A 10,572-nucleotide genomic window follows, 5' to 3' on the forward strand; every position below is an offset into this window, starting at 1 on the left:
AGTGAGGTGGGTACAGAGAAAATATAATTTTGTTCATTTATTTTCTGATTTAACTTATTAAACTCTACGCAGGGAATATATTTTAAGTTTAGGGCAGGTATCTTAATAAAAAAAGAAAAAACTTAATAGGTACTTACTTGTTTCAGTTGGTGAAATTGTGGTAAGTAATTCAACAGTAGAGGTTAGTGTTGTTGATAGAGTTGTCTCATCAGAGTCTTCCAGAGATGAAGATATCCCTGTAGATGTTTCCGGTGTTGTACATATGTCAATAGATTCTGATAGTCCATTAGGTCCTGCAGACTGTCCCATGGTTAATCCTACCAATATTAAGGAGATATAAATGTTATATTTAAATTCATTGAGCTTATATTTTACTTTCACAATTTTTCATATTGTCCATCTTCCATGGATGCATGGAAAATTAACTGCATGGTCAGTAATCGTTAAACTTAAATTCTGTGCAGTTAATTTGCTCCATCGTTACTGATTTTGATAGCCAGAAGGAGGAGAAATAGAAGCTCCCACAGATAATTCTAAACAGATATGTTGTTGCAGTGCATACAGGCATCTCAGCAAGGTGGATAACAAAGATGGAGAAGGTACACCTTGTTCTGCTTCTCCTCAAACCCTGTTCCATCTACTGCTTTAGTAGAACACCCATGTGCATTGCACTAGTGTTACATTTATTCATTGACTAAGCAATGAGTAGAAGTTATTGGAAAGCTGCTAATTTGCAGAAAGAAATGTAAATTAATAATGCAAAAGAAAGTAATACAAACCCTAAAAATTTATTTATGCATATAAATGGCAAAAGGATTAAAAATACAATATAGGACCCCTAAGAAGTGAGACAGGTGAATTGATTATTTATAATAAGGAAAAAGTAGAGGTATTAAACACCTATTTTTCTACAGTATTTACTGAATAGGAGCTGATGGTAGGAATAATACATAAAGATGAAAATTCAATCATATTATTAATTAAAACTTGGCTGACTAAGGAAGAAGTACAAAGGCTACTAAATAAAATAAGGCTAAATAAAGCTCCAGCTCCAGATGGCATACACCCAAGGAGTTTAGCTCCATAACAACTCTTTAAGGGATAGTATTCAGTATTTCTTGGTGTGCAATAAGATTATTAGCGTGAATCAGAATGGATTTGTGAGGGATAGGTCATGTCAAACTAATCTAATTAGTTTCTATGAGGAAGTTAATAGGAAATTAGACCATGGTAGTAGAGTGGATGTGGGCTACTTAGATATGCAAAGGCCTTTGATAACAATGCCACACAAGAGGTTGGTTTACAAAATAAGGGAACTGGGTCTAGGAAACAATATTTGTATTTGGGTCAAAAACTGGTTGGAAAATAGAGAACAAAGAGTTGTGTTAATTGGAAAATTTTCTATTTTTTCAAAAGTTTTAAGTGATGAGCAGCAAGGTTCCATGCTGAGGCCACTCCTTTTTAATATGTTTATTAATGACCTTGGTGATGGTTTAAAGAGCAAAGTTTCCAACTTTGCAAGGTAATAAAATCAGAGCAAGATGTAGTTTCTCTACATAACAACTTCAATAAACTGGAGGATTGGGCGGGCAAATGGAAGAGGAAGTTTAGCATAGATAAATGTAAGGTTGCACAAAAACAAGCATGTTATCTATAAATTAAATGGGATATATGTAAGGGAATCTATAATGGAGAAGGATTTGGAAGAGCTTGTAGACAGTAGACTTAGCAAAAGTACTCAATGTCAAGCAGAAGCTGTAAGGGCCAATAAAGTATTGACATGCACAAAAAGGTACATTGATGTAAGGGAAGACAGTGTAATTTTGCCACTATTTAAATCGCCTATAAGACCCCCATCTCGAATGCAGAGTACAGTTCTGGGCACCACTCTATAAAAAAAGACATATTGGAACTAGAAAGGGTATAGAGAAGGACGGAAAAATTGATAAAGTGTATGAAGTCATTAAGTTATGACAAAAGGTTAGCCAGTTTAGGCATGTTTACTTTATAAAAGAGGCATCTAAGTGGGGATATAATTAGTATCTAAAAATACATTAAGAGTCAATATAGAGACCTTACATGGAAACTTTTTACCCCAAGGACTGTACATAAGACATGCGGTCACTCCCTAAGGTTAGAGGAGAGAAAGTTTTACAACCAGCAAAGGAAGGGGTCTTTACAGTAAGGGCAGTCAGGATATGTGATTCACTGCAGGGAAGGATGTCATGCTAGATTCAAATGATATGTTTAAGAGAGGGTTAGACAAGTTTTTATGGAAAAGGGTATCTAGTGATATGATCGCTAATGAAAATAAAGGATAGTAGTGGATCCAGGGACAATTAGGGTTGCAATATTGAGTTAGGAGGGATTATTCCCAATTGAAACAGATTGGCGGTTGCTTAATCTGTATCAATTTCAAATTTATGAGAGGGATTGCAGGAGATCAAGAATAGGTTGAACTTGATGGACTGGTGTTTTTTTTCAACCTTATCAACTATGTTACTATATGGACGTCATGGAAAGTTACTGCTTATCCTAACATGAATCTCAAGTCATAAAATATCTGACATTTGAAAGATTATTTCTAAACGTATATTTTGTTTGGAGACAATTAGAGATCTAAATGATTATTCCTGCAAATTGTGAATGGCACAAAGAACTCTGTAACTCATTACCAACTTTGTCTAATTAAAATATTAAATATTAAGAATTGTTTAATATAATTATTTTCTCTTTGTTAACACAACTAATAAAGCTCTTGTTTTAAATTTTGCTAAATACATTTTAAAAATGGTCGTTTAATAGAAGTGTAATGTAAATATTGTAAAGAGAGTTTTAACACTAAATTATATTTCATAATATTGATATCATTACATTGTCAACACCATTATTTTCTATACTTTCTACAAGGAATTAATACAATTCAAAAAAAGGAATGTCAACTGTATTATTATACTTTGAAAAAAAGGAAAAAAATAAAAGATCTAAAAATATCATTCCCGTCATTTGCAAATGACACAAACTACTCTCTAACAAACTAATTACCCCGCGTCTAATTACACATTTTACAAAATATTTAATATAATTCTTTTGTTGATTAACACAACTTAGTTTTTTATTTTAAATTCCCTAAATACATATTAAAAATGAGTGGTTAAAAGAAGGATGAATATCAGACATGCATTAAAGAGAGTTTTAACACTAATTTATAACACCCTTACTTTCTATATTCACTATAAGAAGTGAATAATATTTAAAAAAAGGCAAATGGTAATTATACAATGCAGATCAAAATAAGTGACATATGTTTACCACGACCAGCATGCATTAACACAAATGTATTTCTACCTTGGGAAATTCTTGCATTGTGCATGGGGTTCTCACAGATCACAAAATATAATTCACACCATTAATCCCTATGTATATATCAATACAGGTTAGAATATGGGGAATGGGCCACAGAGGTTACATTTCAAAAAATTGCAATACTCCATTGTGCTTTGTGATTTCTTTCCTAAAACCTATTTCTTAGGAGCCAATGGTAATATACGTGCTGAATTTTATTATATGTCTGAAACCTGTGTGCAATATATAGAAGGCACCTGAACACAAAATAAATGTATCTACGTAAATAGTTCCTACAATGCATTAAACATTAATATACTTTACATTTCTACAATTATACTGTACATCATACAGTGAATAGGCTACTTGTATTCATGTTAAATCATTTATTTCTCCTGTTTGAGGAAACTACAATTTGTTTATTAATTGTGTTGTGTGATCTGTTTCCTAAAACCTATTTCATAGGAGCCAATTGTAATATACATGCTGAATATTATTATATGTCAGAAACCTGTGTGCAATATATAGAAGGCACCCGAACACACACACAAGGAATGTATCTACGTAAATAGTTCCTGCAATGCATTAAACATTAATATACTTTACATTTCTACAATTATACTGTACACCATACAGTGAATAGGCTACTTGTATTCATGTTAAATCATTTATTTCTCCTGTTTGAGGAAACTACAATTTGTTTATTAATTGTGTTGTGTGATCTGTTTCCTAAAACCTATTTCATAGGAGCCAATGGTAATATACATACTGAATTTTATTATATGTCAGAAACCTGTGTGCAACATATAGAAGGCACCCGAACACACACAAAAGGAATGTATCTACGTAAATAGTTCCTGCAATGCATTAAACATTAATATACTTTACATTTCTACAATTATACTGTACACCATACAGTGAATAGGCTGCTTGTATTCATGTTAAATCATTTATTTCTCCTGTTTGAGGAAACTACAATTTGTTTATTAATTGTGTTGTGTGATCTGTTTCCTAAAACCTATTTCATAGGAGCCAATGGTAATATACATACTGAATTGTATTATATGTCAGAAACCTGTGTGCAACATATAGAAGGCACCCAAACACACAAATGAAATGTATCTACGTAAATAGTTCCTATAATGCATTAAACATTAATATACTTTACATTTCTACAATTATACTGTACACCATACAGTGAATAGGCTACTTGTATGCATGTTAAATCATTTATTTCTCCTGTTTGAGGAAACTACAATTTGTTTATTAATTGCGGTACCTGATCTTTTTAGAACCTTTAGACATGTTAAAATATAAATTTATTGCTAATTACTATATAACTTAATGAGACAAGAAAACAATGTAGAGACTTTTTTAATCAATTCACCCAAGAACATCAATTGTACAATTGTATTTTTCTTTAAAATCATTGCAAGAACTGCCAGTGATTCAGGTGTCTTAAACTTATTCTATTCAAGTTGTTCAAGGTTGATCAAGAAACACCAGATAAAGCAATGGAGAGCATTCTATATTTCGTACCACATCACATCTCAGCTTATTGTCAAGATTTTGGAAAACACAAAAAAACACATTTTTGGCTTTTCAATGACCATGTAATGCCATTTACATCTTAATATGCAAACTCTACGACAATAGAAGGCACGCTGAAGACGGGACATTGAAAATAAAATGCAGAAATGTAAGAATTCTGTTTGTTTAAAGCTTCTTGAAAACAGCTACTTCATCATCATCATCATCATCATCATCATCATCATCACCATTTATTTATATAGCGCCACTGATTCCGCAGCTCTGTACAGAGAACTCATTCACATCAGTCCCTGCCCCATTGGAGCTTACAGTCTAAATTCCCAAACATACACACACACAGACAGAAAGACAGAGAGAGAGAGACCAGGGTCAATTCTGATAGCAGCCAATTAACCTACCAGTATGTTTTTGGAGTGTGGGAGGAAACCGGAGCACCCGGTGGAAATCCACACAAACACGGGGAGAACATACAAACTCCACACAGAAAAGGCCATGGTCGGAAATTGAACTCATGACCCCAGTGCTGTGAGGCAGAAGTGCTAACCACTTAGCCACCGTGCTGCCCATACTTCCATTTTAAAATGAAATTGCTTGTTTTGTACATTTTACATTTTGTAAAATAAATCTTAGGTAGAATAAATCAAAATAAAATCTATAAAAAGCTTTGTAAAAACCTTTTATGCTTTTAGGTGTTAGAGTTTCATTGCAGAGGAAAAGATATGTTGCAGTGTAAGCATAAATATAATAAAAAAAACAGCAAATCCGAGCGGTGTTCATTGGACAGGCGGATGACACAATGGTATGGTAGATGAGGCAGCTTGTTTGTATACTGAACAGAACTCTTTCTAATATTTCATGCTCTCTCTCACAAATACTGTGTTAAAATTGCAAGAATAATCTTTACAGTAGGACAGACACTGGGCACAGGAGAAGCAGTGTGGCTTCAAGGATGTCTCATGTATGCCACACAAGACCACCGACACAAGAGTCTGCTTGGATATGCTTTTAAATACTACATTATACTACATTACTCTCCACTTATGGTGGTTTCTTCAGTTTTCTCAAAGTAAAAGGGTAGAATACAAAGAGCATCAATACTCACCTGCTGCCAGTACCAGAATACTGGGCAACACAAAGACTACCTGGGCTTTCATCTCTGATCTGTCAATTCTATGTTATCCAAAACCAGTGATGAGGGTTTATTGAATTCACACATAAGGAAAATTAAAGCCTAGTATGAAAAGTAAATGAAAAATCAGCTCTTTATATCAACTTTGGATGATCTTTGGACTTGATTTGCATAGAGCAATATAATATAATAACGGGCTTATTACGCAGGTTATATGTAAGTTATAAATATGTTTCTATATTGTGTCATTAAAAGATCCCAAGTTCACAGGAAGAAAAATATTTCCTTACATTTTCCTTGATGGAAGACGTCCATATAGTAACAATTCATTAACAAGGAAAATAAAAGTGGAAAAGATTGACGACTACTAACAGCTTTCATGACAATTGCTTAACTAATACTGACATGATTCTACCTTTCTTACGATGCAATTATTAACTAATCTGTAGATCACAATATAATAGAAATATCTTCTTTATGCACTATTTTCAATATTCATTTTTTTTATCTTTGTAAATATTTCACAGTCTGCTTCCTCACCCCACCAGCCAAAATGTTGTATAGTGTTGAAGGGGGCGAAATATGACTTCATGGCAAACCGGTGGCATATGCCCTCATCATTTTCTGAATGGACACTAACTCTGCCAGCGAATGACACACACCATCACTTCATGTGTGTGTAGCAACAGGTAAGTTCTGCCTTCGACAGACGCCAAAGAAAAAGAAAATTGTGGCAGTAGTGAGAAGAGACTGTGTATTGGGCATTACTACTACTGGGTACCATGCAGAACATTACTACTAATGTGCATATTACTGGGCACTTCAAACTGGATATGACTAATTCTGTGCACCTCACTGGACATTAGCACTATTGTACATTCCACCTGACAGTGCAGCTAATGAGCTGTGTACTGGTCATTTCAAGTAGTGGACATATGACTGAATATTACTAATTAACCACAACCCTGGAACTCCCCTCTTACTCGTCTCCTCCAAAACTGATCCCGCTGCTCTGAACACCAATGGAGAAAAACAGCTCCATACCTGACTTCATCCATTTTAAATTAATCTTTTCCCTCAACGATCCTGCCCTCTCTCCTCTGAAGCAAACCTAGATCACAACCTTCATCTCGTTCCTATTCAATAAACCCCAACGCCTCTTCACTACCATTAATTCTCCCCACCTCCTCCCCCCTTGTCCATAACTGCTCTTGATTTTGCCACCTACTTTAAAGACAAAATTTACTCTATCCACAATGATATCTGTAGTTTCCACTCTCCTCCCCCCACCTGTCCTCTCTATTACTCACTCTGCCACCCTTGGCTCCTACCCTCCTGTAACTGTGACTGAGAACCTCACTCTTCATTACTCCTCTTATTCTACAACCTGTCGACTTGAGCCTGTCCCCTCCAAGTTCCTCTGTTTCCTCTCTCCCAATGCCTGTCGTCACCTTGCTCCCCTCTTTAACCTCTCTTACTTCTCTGGTCCTCTGGTATTTTGCCCACGATATTCAGCATGCTCTCATCTCCCCTATTCTTAAGAAGCCCTACATTGACCCATCTACTCTCTCCAACTATCACCCCATATCTCTGCTTCCTTTTGTTTCTAAGTTTCTCAAATGACTTGTCTTCAAATGTAAGACCCACTTTCTCTCTTCCCACTCTCTTCTTGGCCCTCTGTAGTCTGGCTTCCGTCTCCTTCACTCAACTGAAACTGCTCTAGCTAAAGAAACAAATGATTTACTCTTAGCTTAGTCTAAAGGTCACTGCTCTCTTCTCATGCTCTTCAACCACTCGGTCATTCTCTTCTCCTCACCACACCTCACTCCCTCGGACTTCGCGAAACAGCTCTCTCCTGGTTTGCAACCTACCTCTCTGGCCACTCTTTTAGCATCTCTGTTTCTGACTCTTCTCAATCCTTGGCCCTCTGCTCTTCTCTCTCTATACCCCCTCTCTCGGTGAACTTATTCAATAATCTGGCCTTCAATACCACCTCTATGCTGATGACATGCAAACTATCTTTCCTCCCTGGACCTCTCTCCTGTCTTCCTAACCAAGAATTTAGCTGTCTCTTGGATGTACCTACCTGGATGTCACAGTACTTCCTCAAACTCAAAATCTCCAATACCGAGCTCATCATCTTTCCTCCTGCCAATGTTGCTTTCCCTCCCAATATCTCCTTCTTGGTTGACAAAAGAGGTGCACAGTCTAACGGAAGAGAGGTATTCACCAGGGATTCCCTCAATGGAATATGGTCTTAGCTGCTCTCAACTGCAGGTCACGGTCCTCTAGAGGGTGCAGAGCACATAATTTGGAGAGCCACAAAGTAGCTGTAAGGCAGAATGGACTGTAGCCTCAGGTATATGAAAATTCAGGGACTGGACAGATACTGTGCGATGATCAGCAGTATAGTCACAAGTCTTGATAGTGGAATAGGCTGAGAAGGTAGTACTGTGAAGCGATGAGCTGCCAGACTCAGAAGGACCGAGGTATACACTAGTGTAGAAATTCAGGAACAGGACAAATACTGAGCGATGCTGTATAGTCACAGGACGTAACAACAGAATAAGCTGAACGATGATGCTGTGAAGCGATGAGCTGCAGGACTCAGACTAACTGAGGTATACGCTAGTGTAGTAATTCAGGAAAAGGACAGATGCTGAACGATGCAGTATAGTCACAGGTCTTAACAGCAGGTTAGGCTGAACAGTCTGAACAAGCGTAGCTGTGAAGCGATGAACTGCAGACAGCAGAAGCACTGAGATCCACACAGGTGTTATGACTCTGGAACAGGACCGATAACGAGTGAAGCTGCAACCAATTACTGAGCAGCCTAACCCACGAAGGTAAGTATAAGCACGAACAGTTGTCAGAGGTGATGCTCCCTATAGGTAGGGAGCCTGATGACATGACACACATAGAAAGGAGGAGGTCCCTTATAAAGGGAACTGGCTGGTGATCATCCAATCACCACAGAGCTGAGTTTTTAAAGGTTCCCCGGGTTTGCGCATGTGCAAAATACTTGTCAAGATGGCATCTGAGGATAGAGGAACGCCAGACTGTACATCAGATAGCAGTAACCACGGGAAACCAATGTACATAAGGCTCAAAATGGAACTAAACCGGTGAGATGCGTGATAGGTACATACCTGTCACACTCTGCTCCCCGGATATTTCCACCTGAGCCTTAAACACTGACTATAACTTTAAATCTCTTCTTAGTACAGGCTGTCACCTATGCCTTGTGTCCGTGATTAGTTCACCTGTGTGTTAGTCAGTTCTGCTATTGGTCAGCCTCCCTTTATAAGGTCCCTCCTTTCACCTTTGCATTGCTGGTTCTTCAAGTCATACCTGACCTGGTTCTATGCCTCCTCCGTGTTCCACATCCCTGTGGTAATTTTGCTTCAACGCTGCTGGTGTCTGGACTATGCTGAGCTCTACACATCGGTTCTGCTTACCTGTGGTAATTGCTGTGATCAACATCCACTGCCTACTCGGCCTGCACTACTGACTACTACTGCCGTATTTACACACCTCTGTGGTAAGCTGTACTTCTTCGCTGCTGTGTGTCTGGACTCTGCTGATCTCAACGTACCTGTTCCGCTACTTGTGGTAATGGCTGTGATTAACATCCACTGCCTACTCGGCCTGCACCACTGACTACTACTGCCGGGTTCCACATCTCCAGGTAATCGCTGTGATCAACTTCTACTGTCTACCTGGCCAGCACCACTGACTCCTATTACCCTGTTCTCCATTCCCGTGTAATCACAGTGATCAACATCTATTGCTCACTTGGCTTGCACCACTGACTGCTGCTGCTTTGTTCCACATTTCCGTGGTAAGCTGTGCCTCATCGCTGCTTTGTATCTTGACTCTGCTAATTGCTGTACACCAGTCCCACTACTGTGGTAATTGTTATGATCAAAGCCCGCTATTCATCTGGTCTGCACCGCTGATTGCTGCTGTTAACACTAAGTCAACATCCTGAGCAGTTCTAAGTCTTGTGGCTTAGTTCAGAAACCGCATTAGGTTTATTGGCTTAGTCCGCTAGCTTTTGCCCCTGAACACTGTAGTCTTTATGTGTTCACCTGGCCAGATCTTTAGTAAATTATTGTATTACCGGTAGCAGTATATTTTAGGTATTTTAATGGTACCAGTCGGTGGTACTCACTATTCCGACTCTGAGAAGCCTGGCAAGGAGGAAATAGACAAAAAAATTGTGATACGATAACATATACATGTTTTAAAAGTAGACTGACTAGAACATACACAGAAGACTTTACCGACAGCACAGTAATGCAGACTTCTATTAATTGCGAAGAGAATGAAATCTGACACTTAACTATGACATCACTAAAGAGAGTGATATTGAAATTTCGATATTTAAAGTGGCAATGGCAGAACCCGGTAACTGGACAATTTAATCTAAGGGTTTGGGTTAGGGTTAAGTGCTGGGTCCTGCCATTGCCGCTTTCCGAAATTTCAATTTCACTTTCTTTAGTGATGTCATAGTTAAGTGCCGGCTTCTCTTCACAATTGATAGA

The sequence above is a fragment of the Mixophyes fleayi genome, chromosome 4 (genome assembly GCF_038048845.1).
Source record: "Mixophyes fleayi isolate aMixFle1 chromosome 4, aMixFle1.hap1, whole genome shotgun sequence".
Lineage (NCBI taxonomy): Eukaryota > Metazoa > Chordata > Amphibia > Anura > Limnodynastidae > Mixophyes > Mixophyes fleayi.